Source organism: Bos grunniens, chromosome 24 (assembly GCF_055505025.1).
Source record: "Bos grunniens cultivar Pamir isolate PY7600 chromosome 24, Bosgru_T2T1.0, whole genome shotgun sequence".
Lineage (NCBI taxonomy): Eukaryota > Metazoa > Chordata > Mammalia > Artiodactyla > Bovidae > Bos > Bos grunniens.
The window spans coordinates 40,991,172-41,007,860 of NC_141188.1; the positions used below are offsets into that span (position 1 = coordinate 40,991,172).

The 16,689-nt window shown below is 45.2% G+C and overlaps 1 long non-coding RNA gene across 1 annotated transcript; it reads left to right on the forward strand.

Annotated features, from left to right (window-relative positions):
* The first annotated feature begins 947 nt into the window (after nt 1-947).
* LOC147346119 (uncharacterized) lies at nt 948-6,903 on the forward strand. The gene is made up of 3 exons (XR_015153468.1): nt 948-1,098; nt 2,586-2,765; nt 6,626-6,903. It is a non-coding gene; the product is annotated as an uncharacterized LOC147346119 (long non-coding RNA).
* Nucleotides 6,904-16,689: the final 9,786 nt, after the last annotated feature.

Consider the following 16,689-nt stretch of genomic DNA (forward strand, 5'->3'; position numbering starts at 1 on the left):
GGCTTCCCAGGTGGCGCTAGTGGTAAAGAACCTGTCTGCCAATGTAGGAGATAAAAGACACGGGTTCGATCCCTGGGTGGGGAAGATCCCTTGGAGAAGGACATGACAAGCCACGCCACTATTCTTGCCTGGAGAATCCCATGGCAGAGGAGTCTGGCGGGATACAGTTCGTGGGGTTGCAAAGACTTGAACGTGATTGAGCGCACATGTGTTCGGAAGTTGGATCAGTAAACGCACAGAAACAAGAACACCTTTCACCTGCAGGATATCCCCCGCTCCGCCCCGCCAGAAGCGCAGCTAACAGGATATGTGGTCGATCCCCACCCCAGGGGAGGCTGGGGTTCCAGATGTGTGGGTACCTAGTGACCTGGCCGCAGTCCCCAGTCCCAGGACCAGCGAAGCGCAGAGGTGGGATCAAAGCCAGTCCCGGACTCCCGCCCCCCGTCACCCCTCTTCCCACAGACCTCGTGCTGTTTCTCATCTCCACGAGGTTTACGTGTTGTGTTCTCCGCAGCGTCGTAGAGGTTGAGGTTGGTGGTTCAGTCACTAAGTCGTGTCCAGCTCTTTGAAACTTCATGGGCTGCAGCACGCCAGGCTTCCCTGTCCTTCACTATCTCCCGAAGTTTGCTCAGGTTCATGTCCACTGAGTCAGTGATGCCATGCAACCATCTCATCCGTCACGAACGAGGTGACCTTTAATAAACCTTCCCTGGGAGCCTCTGCTGGGAGGTTTTCTCTCCCTTCTCTCCTCTGGTGGCGGCAAGGTTTTTTTTTTCTGTTGTTTCCTTTTTCTAAACTTTACAATGTGCTCTTGAGGAAAGATTTCAAAACAGGCATTGTTAAACTCTGCTAAGCGCAGAATGAACAGTTCTGAGCCAGGGAGCACTGTCCCCTGTGAGGAGCTGCCTGCAGGCGTGGCCAGGCTGCTGTGACGTGGGGACAGAGTCCCGGACTCGGCAACAGGCCGCCCCGAGCACGCCTGTGTGCGCCACGTGTCCCACTTCTGGAGCCGCAGGTTTCTCCATTGGAAGATGGCGTGAGTCAGCAACAAGGCAGGATTCTCAGGGGAACAGGGATCCTTTGATGGGGCAGGACTGTGTGAGTGTGAGGCACTGCTCCCTTTTGGGGTCTCTTTTCTACCTTCCTCTCCCCTTCCCTTCCCTTCCTCTCCTTTCGTGAGTGGGCGGGCTGGCCCCTCTGTTTCTGGGGACTTTGCTGAGGCCCACGTCTGGCTGTCTGTCAGGCCCCAGGTCCCACACCTTGGGGGCCCTCACAAGGGAGATGCCTTGGTGGGGATGTGGGGTGGAGAAGGGTCTGCGCGGCCCCTACATTGAGGGGCTGTATGTCAGCTCTTGCTGTCTGCGTCCAGCTGGCATGTCCGGCCACAGTGGGCAGCACAGACCAGTGAGACCCCAGTCTTATCTTGCCATTAGTTCCAAGCTCTTCTCCCCCATTTTAATGACCATCACAGTACATGACATGTGTCTCCCACACACAGACGGCCGGTTGGTAAAAGCTCATAAAACAAAACAGAAATGACCCAAAGTAGGTTAGTGCAAGGGTGAGCAACAGAAGCTCCAAAATAATTCTCAAACAGTGTATACTTTGGGGATTTAGCCAAGGGAGCTGATAAACTAGGCCATTCAAATATATTATGCCAATATTTTCTCTGGCAAGAGATTGCTTGTCGGATTTGCATCCAGTTTCACTTCAGGACTTAATTCCTTTTTAGAAAAAAAAAAAAAAAAACTGGAGGAAAATTTTCCACAAGCTGTATTTTACTTAGACCCAGATCCAAAGCCTGATCAATGCATTATTACAATATATAATTAAGCATAATTACATTAAAATATTAAACCACAATCAGCTATTAGAAATAATGAAATTTCTTGCATAAAGCCATCGTATGAATTACTCTGGTGATTGTCAGACTCCCTCATCAAGAGGCTCTGCCCGAAACGGCAGGCACTTCACTTGCCAGAGTGCTGCAGCCAAATCTGCAAATCTGAGGACCTGAGCGGGATCAGGGTTGGGGTGAGGGGACAGGTCCCACTAAAGCTGCGGTGTTACAGGAGGTCATCCTCTAATGATGTCCCTCGGATAGACACTTCTGTGGCATGAACAGCTGAATTCCAACAGTAATAAACATTGTTCTAAAACAATTAAAGTACTAATAGAATTTTGGGCTATGTGATAATAGACAAGGCAGTAAAGCAATTCTACGGTAAAAGCAATTGTCAGAGGGGCCCTGGATGATCTACTCACAGTGCTGGCTGGTATCCTGCAAATTCTTGTTTTTGTAATCGAGAATGTAAATTATATTTAGCTCAAGGCAGCATTTGAATTTAAATCCTAAAAAAAAAAGTCTAGTTTCTATAACGCAGTTTAAAGCCATCTTGCTCACACTACTCATCTGCTTGGCCGACTCTCTTTCTATAGGAAAGTAAATGGTCGGTCATTAGACAAAACATCTTGGATCAGCAGGCTTCATTGAATCTTCAGAGAAATGAGGCTTCAAGGTAATTCTGTCAATTTATGTGTGTGTGTGTGTGCTCAGTCGTGTCTGACTCTTTGCAACCCCACAGATTGTAGCCTGTCAGGCTCCTCTGTCCATGGGATTCTTCAGGCAAGAATACTGGAGTAGATTGCTATTTCCTTCTCCAAGGGATCTTCCTGACCCAGGGATGGAACCTGCACTTCCTACATTGCTTGCAGATTCTTTACCACTTGAGCCACCTGGGAAGCCCTTGTATCCACATACACACGTATGTATGCATATTTTATTCCTCACTTTGGCATATTTCAGGTTTTTTTGCAAGTAATGTATTGATATATGGGCTCAGTTGGTAGGTCTCAAGCCATATTAGAATCACCTGTGGAGATTTTTAAATCTGGTGATGCCCAAACCAGTTAAGTCAGACTTTCTGGGGTGTCGATGGGAGTGGGCACTGATGCCTTTATGAACTCCTGCACCAGGGCTGAGGATCGCAAGCCTGGAGCCGTATATCCATCCTCACCAACAGTCCTGCCCTCTTCTCTCCTCCTGTGGGGGCTGCTTCTGAACGGAGACCCTGAAGGTGACTAAAAGGTGGCCATTCCAGGAGGCAGGGTCAGCTCTGGGGCTTCCAGTCCAGGGGGCTGGTGGAGTGGGTGGGGGTGGGTAAACGGGTGAGCACGGCCCCTACTTGTAGGAGGGGGCCCCCAGAGCTAGCCTGTTGTGCCATCAGGAAGGTGGGGCTGCCTGATTTTCCAGAGAAGCCAGAAGTCTGAATTTTTATATGAAAATCTCTCGGTTTTTAAATGCTCACAAAGGATTAAACATTTATGAAAACCCTGTGCCGGCCACACAAGCAGGTGCTTGGCCAAGCCTGCAAATACCAATTCACAACGTCTGAGCAAGCACAAATCCCCTGAATGCAAGGGTAACTGGATAAATATTTGCAGAAGGAAACATGAGCAGTGTCTGGAAAGTTGTCATTTTTCGAACAGGAGAGGTAAATCTCTATTTGCTTACTTGTAATTTAGTGGTGCTCTCCAGTACCAAGGAGTGTCACTTACGTTAACAATCCCTCAGAAAGAGTTTGCTATGTGAAGGACAACTTAAACCCACAGGTATACAGCCACTGTAAACTAAACATACAATCCACCTAACCAGCTCACTCCCCTACCCTGACTTGACCCTGAGTCTCAGGGCAGAGCTTCTCAGGCTCTGCTGTGCTGGGCCTCCCGGGGCTTTTGCTCATGTAACATACAATCCACCTAACCAGCTCACTCCCCTTCCCTGACTTGACCCTGAGTCTCAGGGCAGAGCTTCTCAGGCTCTGCTGTGCTGGGCCTCCCGGGGCTTTTGCTCATGTATTGATAGAATGGGTGCTTCTCAGGCTCTGCTGTGCTGGGCCTCCCGGGGCTTTTGCTCATGTGTTGATAGAATGGGTGCTTCTCAGGCTCTGCTGTGCTGGGCCTCCCGGGCCTTTTGCTCATGTATTGATAGAATGGGTGCTTCTCAGGCTCTGCTGTGCTGGGCCTCCCGGGGCTTTTGCTCATGTATTGATAGAATGGGTGCTTCTCAGGCTCTGCTGTGCTGGGCCTCCCGGGGCTTTTGCTCATGTATTGATAGAATGGGTGCTTCTCAGGCTCTGCTGTGCTGGGCCTCCCGGGGCTTTTGCTCATGTGTTGATAGAATGGGTGCTTCTCAGGCTCTGCTGTGCTGGGCCTCCCGGGCCTTTTGCTCATGTGTTGATAGAATGGGTGCTGGGGAACTGAGGTTCTGTCATTACTACGAGCTCTCTGGTGATGCTCCCGTGATGGTTCTCAGGATCAGACTTTGAGAAGCAAAGACTTAAAAGTCACGTAGGCTGGTTATAACCCCAGGAACTTTCCAAACAAGAAGCCTGATTCTCTCTGAAGGCGGAACCCTGTGTTTTTCCACTGTGCCTGGCACCTCTTAGGAGCTCAGTAAATAATGGTGCAGTGAATGAATCAACGTGTAGGGTACGGATGTGAGAGCTGGACCATAAGAAAGGCTTTGCGCAGAAGAACTGATGTTTTAGAATTATAGTGCTGGACACGACTGAGCAACTGAACAACCGCAATTAAATAAAAAGGAACTAAGGTAGAAGCCATGAACAATACAAGCCACGGACCTTTCCTGGAATAGGACAGAGACCTCGCACGGAAATGCAGCATTTTAGAGGGAGAAGGAGCTGATCCACCATGTATCCGCCCCACTCATTTCCCTGCAATGGAGGCCCTGTAACATGATCCATGGATCACCCTGCCTTCCTTGCTGTAATAAAGAACCCCTTCCTGTTTTACCACAGCAGTGTGTACATCTACAGCAATTACTTTATTTTGCCTGAAGCGTACTACCGTGGAAAGAGTGGGCATGGATTTTAGAGTCAGAGAGATCTGGGTTCCAATCCCAGCTATGCCGGAGTCAAGCTGTGTGACCTTAGGCACATTACCTAACCTATCTGGACCTCACATTGCCTCCTGACAAAATGTCATCTCATCTGAGATAGACATCAGTTCAACCTAGAGGGTAATTATCCATTCTGCATCCTGATGACACCTAATCCTAAGAAAACAGAAATGAACTCAGTCATGTGTTGCTCACCAGACGGTTTCACTGAGAGATCCTTCAAACAAAAACTTCACAGAATTATGCATTATAATCATCGCCATCATTATACAGCTCCTGTGCTTATTTCAACCTGGGTAGTAAAAGTAATTAAAAAGGGGAGTTGTGAGGACAGCTATTATTTCCTTCAAGGACACAACTTGAATAGATACTGTTTTCTCCTCCAACAGTTTTATTCAGAGAGCACAAGAGTGGAATTTGCAACAAATGAAAAAACTGAACATACACTTCCAACTGAATAAAGCTTTTATTGGGCAATTTAGAAATATATATGCTTTTGTACTCAGAAGCTCTAGGTTCTTACCTGTTAGTAAAGTTAAGTGAATGAGTAAATGTGTGAGTCGGGGGCTGTAATGAACCACTGCTCCAGATGAAATCAGTGGAGCCTGAGTGCCTGCAGCACTGGGGACCAGGGTGGGAATCATACAGCCCAGGGCCCCGGGTTCCAGATGCCACGGGAGCCCCGGCCCTGAGTCCCCGTGCTCGAAGTCCTCTCCAGGCCACGCTGGGCACCTGCCTGACTCCTCCTCCAGCCCGAGATCTGAGACGTGTGTAGGCGGCACCCGTGTCCACCTTGTTTGCTGCTTAGGGGAGAAGAGGCCCTCAGAAAAGATCTCTGGTGTCCCTCAGACACCTTAGAACATATGTCCTTTATCCATCTTTAAGAGACAGCTGCTGCTGTTCAGACGTTCCGTCGTGTCTGACTGCGACCCCATGGACTGCAGCATACCAGGTCTCCCTGTCTTCACTGTCTCCTGGAGTTGGCTCAGATTCATGTCCATTGAGTCAGTGATGCTATCTACATGGCGCTTGTTATGTCCATGTTACTCATTGTTTTAAGTTAACAGTTTTTTTCTAAATATCTGTAAGTGAAAGTTGCTCCGTTGTGTCCGACTGTTTTCAACCCCTTGGACTGTTGACTGCCAGGCTCTGCTGTCCGTGGGATTCTCCAGACAAGAATACTGGAGTGGGTAGCGAGGATCTTCCCAACTCAGGGTTCAAACCCAGGTCTTCTGCACTGCAGGCAGATTCTTTACCGTTTGAGCCACCAGGGAAGACTTTCCTTAGGCTGGAGTAAAACTGTCTCCTTATACTTGTGTCCACTGGCCAGCATTCAGCTCTCTGGAATTGCTGTGAATCACTCCATTTTCTCTTCCCTGTAAAAATAATCATGATCATGTCATCCATGAAGATGTCACATCTTTATCTGCTTTTATAAATGGCCTACAAGTCAATTTTTTCCCCCTCAAATGGAGATGAGGCTCCCTTTCATCATTCTGATTTACTGAGACTTTGTTAGGAGCAGAAGAAGGTGCATCCAGAAATGTGGTTTGTTTTTTTTTTTCAAAAGTATATTTAAGGCTAATTTTTAAAATGGTTGGAAAATAGCTACATTCAGGATGCCAGCCGGAGGACACAGCTGCCTCCAGGAGGGCCATGGGTTTGATGCATGGGTCTGACAGTCACCATCTGTGCTTTCTGCAGGGGCAGCCACACCACGCCGGGATGTGCAAGGCAGAGATGCAATCAAGAGCTTTAAAATAAAGCAGCGGTGGGCTCCCTGAATTTGATTAAATCCCAACTTCCACCACGGTGTGTTCCACCTGCCTCTAGCCTTCCCGTCATGAGGCATGAACGCTGTAGGCCAAATCCGAAACTCGTCCTCTAAAAACTTCAACATTTTTCAGATGAGCTGATTCTGAAAAGTTATTTACATGATGGTCTTCCTCTTTTATGAAAATAAAAACAATAGAAACTCAGAATTTGGCCATTTCTATACAAAGTAGAAAAGCAATCATTTGAGGAAGAAATAACAAGTTAACAAAGAGAGCCAGAACACACACACACACACACACACACACACACACATAAAATAAGTAGAAAGAAAAATAAAACCTTAACAGGAATGAAGATGAAACTGGAGGAAGCAGAAAGGGAGAACAGACCTTGCTGAACACTGAGCAAGGGACGCAAAAGATAAAAATGAAAAATCCTAGCAAAATACAGTTGAAGTTTAAAAAAAAAGAATTTTTAAGAAAAGATTAAAGAAGGAGATCCAGCAAATACATAGCTAGTGTCTCTGAGAAAAAAGCAAAACAATGAAACAAACAAACTCTCTCTCGCTATATATATATACACACACACACACACACACAGTAAAACCTTCCCTGGTGGCTCAGATTATTTAAAAAAATCTGTCTGCAATGTGGGAGACTTGGGGCAGATCCCTGGGTTGGGAAGATCCCCTGGAAAGGGCATGGCAACCCACGCCAGTATTCTTGCCTGGAGAATCCCCACGGACAGTGGAGTCTGGGCTACAGTTTATGGAGTCACAAAGAGTCAGACACGACTGAGCAACTAACACACGTAACACACATACAATAAAGCTACCCATTCTCCTGAGCATTTTGTATCTATAAGCTCAAAGATACTTGAATCTATAACTGAAAGGGCCATCAGGTGAATGAGAATCCAGAATTGGGGTGTATTTTGGTAAAGTTACCGTCATCTAAACACCCGTGTGGGCAGTCAGGAAAGCTTCCACTCTCTGCCCAGACCTTCAGCAGCAGAGCCTGGGAACGGCAGAGAGGATGGTGAGTAGGAAGTGCCAGGAATCTGCTTCCTCTCTAGACAGCAACGACACTGGCAGAAGCTGTCTGATGCAACTATTTTGGAACCTGGAGTCTATTTGAAGGCGTGCAGCTTCCAGGGGAGGCTTGGGAGATAAGTCATGGTTACTTTTGGTCAACTCTGGCTCTCAGCGCAGTGGTGGCTACCCGTGCACTGCCCTCAGCCCCCTGGCCAGAAGCTGTACCCATGTTCCTGGAGCAGTTTGCGTGTGACTTGCAGGATGTACAGGGTGGACAACCAGGAACTTGTGCTCCAAATGCTAGGGCTCTGTGTTCTGGTGGCTGACTGTGGAGCGGTAGGCATGGAGGAGCCAGATGCTGTTGCTGCAACCCCTGCTGGCTGAAGTGGCTTTTAGGGTATTTCAGAGTGCCTTGAAATTTTTTTCCCTTCATTCTCCCCTTCGCCTTTTGGGAGCCAGGTATTTAAGGATTGTGGTTTAGTTGCTAAGTCGTGTCCAACTCTCTGTTACCCCATGGGCTGCAGCACACCAGGCCTCCCTGTCCTTCACCATCTCCTGGAGTTTGCTCAGGCTCATGTCCATTGTGTTGGTGATGCCATCCAACCATCTCATCCTTTGTCATCCCCTTCTCCTCCTGCCCTCAATTTTTGCCAGCATCAGGGTCTTTTCCAATGAGTCAACTGTACAAATAAGGTGATCAAAGTATTGGAGCTTCAGCTTCAGTATCAGTCCTTCCTTCCACTGAATATTCAGGGTTAATTTCCTTTAGGATTCACTGGTTTGATCTTCGTGCAATGCAGCAAGTAAGAAAGTTGTTTATCCCACCCTCTCTCCCAGAACACTATCTACTGCAGGAAAGAAAGAATAGGGAGAACTACCAGGGCCCCAGCAACGAACTCAGAGCTCTGCTGGTAAAAGTAACAAAAACTGAACACGTAATCCGATAGATAGAACAACCAGACATGAAGGTAAGTACAGGAATAGAGGACTAGAGCCATAACCTAACCAGATCTAACAGAAACCATATGGAATAGTATACCCAACCACAGAATACACATTCTTCTCAAGTTCACACGGGACATTTTCTAAGACAAACCTTATGTTAGGCCACAAATCAAGTCTTAATACAGTTTAAAACATATGTATCATACAAAGAATCTTTGTTGACTATGACAGGATAAAACTGGAAATCAGTAACAGCAGGAGATCTGGGAAATTCACAAATTTGTAGAAATTAAATGACAAACTCTTTATCAATGACTCAAAGAGGAAATCAGAAAGAAAATTAGAAAATACAAGTATTTGTCCCTTAAAGATACAAATTTAAATGAAAACACAACATACCAAAACTTAGGGGATTCTGAGAAAGCAGTGTTATGAGGAAAATTTATGGCTGTAAATGCTGCATCAAGAAAAGAAAAAAGAACTCAAATCAACAATCTGCCTTCACAATTTAAGGATCTAGAAAAAGAAGAAAAACTAAGAGCTAGCAGAAGGAAGGAAATAATAAACAGTAGAGTGGAGACTGACAGAATAAAGAAAACAATAAAGACAATGAAAGCAAGAGTTTTTTTTTCTTGAAAAATTAACAAAATCAAAAAGATTAACTGAGAAAGAGAAGACACAACCTATTGAAATCAGAAATGAAAGTGGGTGAATTACTACCCACTCTACAGAAATAAAATAGATTATGAGAGACCACTATGAACAGCTATATGCCCTTATATGCCCACAAATTAACACAGATGCAGTGAACACATTCTTAGAAACACAAAACCTACCAAGAGTGAATCATGAAGAAATGGAGAATCTGAATAGATCTATAATTAGTAAGAACATTGAACCAGGAACCAAAAACTCCTTGACAAAAAAATCCTTGGACCAGATGGCTCCATGGGTGAATTCTACCAAACACTGAAAGAACTTACATAAATTCTTCTCAAAAGTGAAAGTGTTAGTTGCTCAGTCGTGTCCGACTCTTTGCAATCCCATGGACTCTAGCCAGCCAGGCTCCTCTGTCCATGGGATTCTGCAGGCCGGAATACTGGAGTGGGTAGCCATTCCCTTCTCCAGGGGATCTTCCCAACCCAGGGATTGAACCCAGGTCTCCTGTGGTTCTTGCACTGGCAGGCAGATTCTCTTCCATCTGAGCCATCAGTGAAGCCCAAATTCTTCTCAGACTTTTCCCAAAAACTGAAGAGGAGGGAACATTTCCTAACCCACAGGAAGGCGTCTCAATTAGAAAAGAAGCAGGGAAATGATCTCTGTCCAAAAATGACGTGAACTTCAGTGCCCATTGATGGCAAGGGAATAAACAAAACATGGTAGATACATACAGTGGGAATTTATTTAGCCTTAGAAAGGAATGAAATTCTGATACATACTGCAACATGGATAAACCTTGAAGACATTATGCTAAGTGAAATAAGCCAGACACAAAAGGATAAATATTGTATGACTCTATTTATATGAAATACCTAGAACAGTCAAATACACAGAGACAGAGAGTAGAGCAGTGATGACCTGGGGCTTGGGGGTGGTGAGGTGGGAGTTACTAGTCAAGGAGGACAGGATTCCAGTTTGGAGGTGGAAAGTGGTGAGGATTGCATACAATGTCAATTCATTTAATGCCACCGAACTGGGTACTTAAAAATGGGCAACATGGTAACTTTTGTGTTATGTATATTTTATCACACAAAAAAACCTGGAAGACAGTGGAGTTACAACTATCACATATTCAAGGGAGGAAAGTGTACAGAAGGATCGCACGTCTGACTCAGTGGCACCTCAGATACACAGAGTCAGTGTTTGTCTCCACCTTATCATGTTTCCCCACGACTCTTTACCTCCTGGTCGTGACTATTCAACAAGGGATTCTTTCCTTTTTTTTCCTTTCAGTTCAGTTCAGTCGCTCAGTCGTGTCCGACTCCTTGCGATGGTAAATTGAAAGGAATACATTTCTGATTAGGAAGCCTCCACTCTCTCCTTCTTTATAAGACAGGCATTAAAATTTAAAAGCCAGAACATGGAATAAGCGCTAATGAAAATGTCAGCAAGTGAGAGTTTGGGTTTTAAAATGCTGCTAATCAGAACAAGAAATACAGGCTGAGGGGGAAGAGTCCAGCGGCTCTTGCTTTCTGCCTTTGAAACATCCTCCAAATGTCACGTAAAAAATCACTTATGATTCATTCTGATCGGTGATGACTTGGATCATTGAAAAAAAAAATCAAATCTGGAGAAGTCCAGTAGGAGAGCAAGGTCTCTGAAGCCAGGGTGGGTGGTTTTCTCCAGCCAGAGCCACCCGGGTGGGAGCCTTCATGCAGCACTGGTTTCTCTGGTGAGACAGATCTGGTTTCAATCTGTGTTTCTTCAATTTTTATCAGTGTTGGCCTAGATTTCCAAAGCTGAGCTAAAATGGAAATAGTCTTCTCTCCCTTTAACCCATCTGTCTCCTTTTATTTACATAATATAATATTTTTTCCCTGAATAATTCTAAGCTTTTTTTTTGAGATTTGAACAAAATCTGTACTTTAGTTAATAATACTGGATCACATTTCCTGTTTTTTTTTTTTTTTTTTACAATATAATATTTCTTTATATTCTCAGAATCAGATTAGAAGTTTCAAGGCTTATTCAACTTTTTTTAATCACTAAGATAATAAACTTTCTAGACTTTTAGCAGTAATACTAGATGCCAAAATACATGGAACTATATAAAATTTTTGATTAGAGATCTAGGATTCTATTCATACTAAGTCAAACAAGTGGAATCAAAATGTCATAAATTTTTTCAGTTCAGTTCAGTCACTCAGTCGTGTCCAATTCTTTTCAACCCCATGGACTGCAGCACGCCAGGCCTCCCTGTCCATCACGAACTCCCAGAATTTACCCAAACTCATGTCCATTGAGTCGGGGATGCCATCCAACCATCTCATCCTCTGTTGTCCCCTTCTCCTCCTGCCTTCAATCTTTTCCAGCACCAGGGTCTTTTACAAAGAGTCTGTTCTTCACATCAGGTGGCCAAAGTATTGGAGTTTCAGCTTCAACATCAGTCCTTCCAATGAACACTCAGGACTGATCTCCTTTAGGATGGACTGGTTGGATCTCCTTGGAGTCCAGGGGACTCTCAAAAGGTTTCTCCAACACCACAGTTCAAAAGCATCAATTGTTCAGCACTCAGCTTTAAAATTCATAAGTTTTCTAAAATATTTATATTATAGTAAAGGACTTCCCTGTAGCTCAAACAGTAAAGAATCTGCCTGCAATACAGGAGACCAGGGTTCAATCCCTGGGTTCAGAAGATCCTCTGGAGAAAGGGATGGCAACCCACCCCATATTCTTGCCTGGAGAATCCCATGGACAGAGGAGCCTGGCAGGCTATAGTCTATGGGATTGCAAAGAGTCAGACACGACTGAGTGACTAACACACAAACATACTATTTACATATATATATATATATGTATGTATGGTAAAGCATCTGCCTACGATACAGGAGACCTGAGTTTGATCCCTAGGTTGGGAAGATCCCCTGGAGGATGGCATGGCAGCCCATTCCAGTATTCTGGCCTGGAGAATCCAATGGACAGAGGAGCCTGGTGGGCTACAGTCCACAGGGTCTCAAAGAGTCAGACACGACTGAGTGACTAACATACACACACATGTATACAAAAGCTTTTCTACTATGTTTGGTAAACACTTAATTATAATTTTTTTTTTAAAGCAAAATGGAAATAAATGGAAACTTTATCATGACAAAGGGACTTTTAGCATCTTCTTTTGGGATTTAGACTCAACAGGGCCTCAGGATTGGTCCAAACTTGATGAATATCAGGAGGGGAGGCCCTACGCAATAAGGCCATTTCTCTGAGGTGCCATCACTTATGACTCATTTCTTGAGTGACCAGCGACTCCTCCCGAAAGAAAAGGATGAAGGAGGGTTTCTGAAAATTTACTCATGTAGGCCTCCTTGTTCTGGTGTGAGGAAACTGCACTGGATAATGACTTTGCTAAGTATTAGCAAAGGAAGGGTTTACAATTATTCAGGTTCTGTTGCTGCTGCTGCTGCCAACGGAGTGATTTATCAAGGTACAGCATCTCATTGAAGGAACTGAAAAGCACATCACCACTAAGGGATGATTTCTAAAGAAGACTTAATTACTACTATCTGTGTTTTTAATGGGGGCTGAAAATACACAGAGACAAGCTAAAGTGGCATGTGACAAGTCCTCATTTAGTCTGTCAGCCCTGACAGCATATCGAGAAAGATGTAAACATTTTACAATAGACCAAGAGGTAGAAGCAGATTCTCTTGTCATTTCAAAATAATGGCAGAATTTGCTGGTGAGGCCAAGGTTCTGCTGGCAGGTACCTGACAAGCAGACTTGGAGTGAACATTCCAAGAGGACCAAGTGACAAGCCAGTGTGCGGAGACATAGATTTGGTTGTGTTTTGACTAATCCACATCTGAACGGTTGTTGAATCCAGTCCCATGTTCCCAGGTCACCAAGGCCTCTTCATTTCCTTGTTGTTGTTCAGTTGCTCAGTCATCTCCAGCTCTTTTCGACCCCATGAACTGCAGCACATCAGGCTTCCCTGTCTGTCACTATCTCCGGGAGTTTGCTCAAACTCACAACCATTGAGTCCGTGATGCCATCCAACCATCTCATCCTCCGTCGTCCCCTTCTCCTCCTGCCTTCAGTCTTTTCCAGCATCATGGTATCTTCTAATAAGTAGGCTCTTCACATCAGGTGGCCAAAGTTTTGGAGCTTTACCTTCAGCATCAGTCTTTCCAATGAATATTCAGTGTTGATTTCCTTTAGGATTGACTGGTTTGATCTCTCTGCTGTCCGGGGGACTCTCAAGAGTCTTCTCCAGCACCACAATTCAAAAGCATCAATTCCTCAGCACTATTCAACCCACCCACTCCCCATTTATTTCCCCTCATGAAAGTAGCAAGTTACCAGATCCTTGGGAGCTCCCCCCAGCCATCTCCAAAGAGCAAGTGCTCCCAACCATTGACAGACAGGCGCGACATAAATGCAGTGGCTTCGAGAAATGCAAGTGACCTCTTGCACACACAGGACAGGGTCTGAACAATGCTCCATGTTCACAATTCCTATGATAACACAAACACGAGGTACAAAGAACGGACGGAATGACTGGGGGATGGAGAATCGTTCAAGGAATTTTTTTTAAGTCAAGGAAAAACCATCACCTCCGGTTTCAACAATGGCCTGACTACCTTTCCGATTCTCATCAACAGTCGGCTTTGCTGCTGGACAGAAACCTTTTCTTTCGTCCTTTGGCCTGAAGCACATTAAAACCCAGTTTTCCTTAAAAACAGGATTTGTGGTCACTACCCTCAAGTGCTGCCTGGACACTTCTGGGGCTAGTTCAGATGTGTGCTCTGTAAACTGGACACAGATCATAGGGAAGCAGAAACATGATGTAAAGATGGTCGAAGAATTAGGATGAAGGGTTGAGGAACGGCTACCCCGAAGAACTGTCTAGCAGGGCCATAGCGAATGCTCTGGGAAATTTAAAGTTATATTTATTTGCCTGTCAATGAAATAAAGATCAGGGAGGAGAAAAAAGGCCTCCCAGGACAAGGCAAGCTGTCACAAGGGTCATAAAGAAGAATTGTGGGTGTCAAGCCCCTGCCATAGAAAATACATCTTGAAAACATACACAAGCGTTTGATTTTGATGTCAGTTTTGCCAGAAATCAATGGGATGAACAGCTTTTCTCCTTTGATCCATGGTGAGGACGTGAGAACGTTTTGCCCATGCAGCCCCTCATGGTCTCTGCACGTTTACTCTCTGTAGGATAGTCCTCCTGCCCCACCCCTGCCCCATTCCTTTCTCTCCCACCTTCCCATCCACAGGCCACCAGAGATCCATACTGCGACCTGTTCAGTCCCTCAGGTCCCCTAAATCGGAGGGACCTGGCTCCATTTCCGGAATATCTAAGTTATAATAGCTTGGGTGGGGCCTGAATCCATGTATTTAGTAAAAGGTTACATAGGAGATTCTGATGTAGGAAAGAGTGAGGACTACAGCACAGACCACACAGAACCACGAGAGTCTCTGAAGAATCACATCCAGGTCCTCTTTCCATGATCATCCAAACCAAAGTCCTGATACACAACAGTGGTGAATTCTAGCATGGCGATTACCATTGACTATGGAGCTTCCCAGGTGGCGCTAGTGGTAAAGACTCTGCCTGCAGGAGAAGGAGACAGAGGTTTGATCCCCAGGTCAGTAAGATCCCCTAGAGAAGGAAATGGCAACCCACTCCAGTATTCTAGCCTGGGGAAACACAGGGACAGGGGAGCCTGTGGGTTACAGTCCATGGGGTTGCAAAGAGTCAAACACAACTGAGTGTACACACACATACACACACACACACACTCACACACACATTTACCATAGTATCCAGTGGCATCTGTTACATCTAAAAGTGAGAAAAGATGTTTCATGTGTTGTGAGCATGCAATGTGATTCATAGAAACCACTGAAACAGGAAAAAGCCCTACCATTTCCTCCCCACCCTGAATTCTGAGGGCAAACTGGAGCTTTATGTCCTGTAAACAAACCACTTCTAATCAGGAATACTGATTCTTAGGTAACTGGCTAATCTCAGCTGGTGAAGTGGTAAACAATCCGCCTGCAATACAGGAGACACAAGAGACTCACTTGGGTTTGATCCCTGGGTCGGAAAGATTCCCCTGGAGAAGAAAATAGCAACCCACTCCAGTATTCTTGCTTGGATAATCCCATGGACAGAGGAGCCTGGTGGGCTACAGTCCACGGACTCGAAAAGAGTTAGATAGGACTGAAGCGACTGAGCATGCACGCAAACCAGTGGTATGCCCAGACTCTAAAAGAGTTAAGGTTTAGAAAATAACAGCAAAGATTCTGATTAGCAATGCTAAAAAGAGAGGGCTGCAGGATTCTGGCAATGTTGCCTAAAGCTATGCAAGTTAATTAATATTTAACCTTTTCTCAGGGACCCCAAACTAAATGCAATCAACTCGTTGGCATTCTGAAAGTGATGTGGAAGTGGGTGGCAGAAATTTCATATCATTTCTTAGGATTAAAGTGCCCAGTTATTTTAGATCACCAACAACCTAAAGGACACAGATCTTCTACCAAGGAAATAAAATGTAACACATGGAGAAGAGGTGAGTCCTGAAAGGGTATTCTTTATGTTGTTGATTATCTAAATTATCTGAACACTTTAATCCTAAGAGAAAATATGAAATTTCTGCCATCCACTTCCGCTTCATTTTCAGAATGCCAACAAGTCGTGGCTATGATTGGTACATGGGGCTTCCCCAGTGGATCATCGGTAAAGAATCCGCCTGCCAATGTAGGAGACACGGGTTTGATCCCTGGGTTAGGAAGATCCCCGGGAGAAGAAAATGGCAACCCACTCCAGTGTTCTTGCCTAGAAAATGCCATGGGCAGAGGAGCCTGGTGGGCAACAGTCCACGGGGTCACAAAGAGTTGGAAGCGACTGAGCGCACACACATGGGCACGTACACACACACATACACACACACATACACACACACACACACACACACACACACACACACATTACTGATACAGCTTTTGACCAGAACTATGAGATGCAAGAGAGGCAGGCTTGATCCCAAGGTCAGGAAGATCCCCTGAAGTAGGAAGTGGCAACCCACTCCAGTCTTCTTGCCTGAAAAATTCCATGGACAGAAGAGCCTGGTAGGCTACAGTCCATGGGGTCACAAAGAGTCAGACATGTCTGAGTGACTGAGCATACAGCATACACGTATCTCATAGCCCGTGTCTTAAATACATCTCTGCTGTTGTACAGACAGTCATGGATTTTATACTTTTCAAGTGTCCCTAAGTATCCCAGGCTGGAGAGGCTGAATCCAGGAAAGGGCAGCTTTTATGTGATATTTTACACAATTGAAAT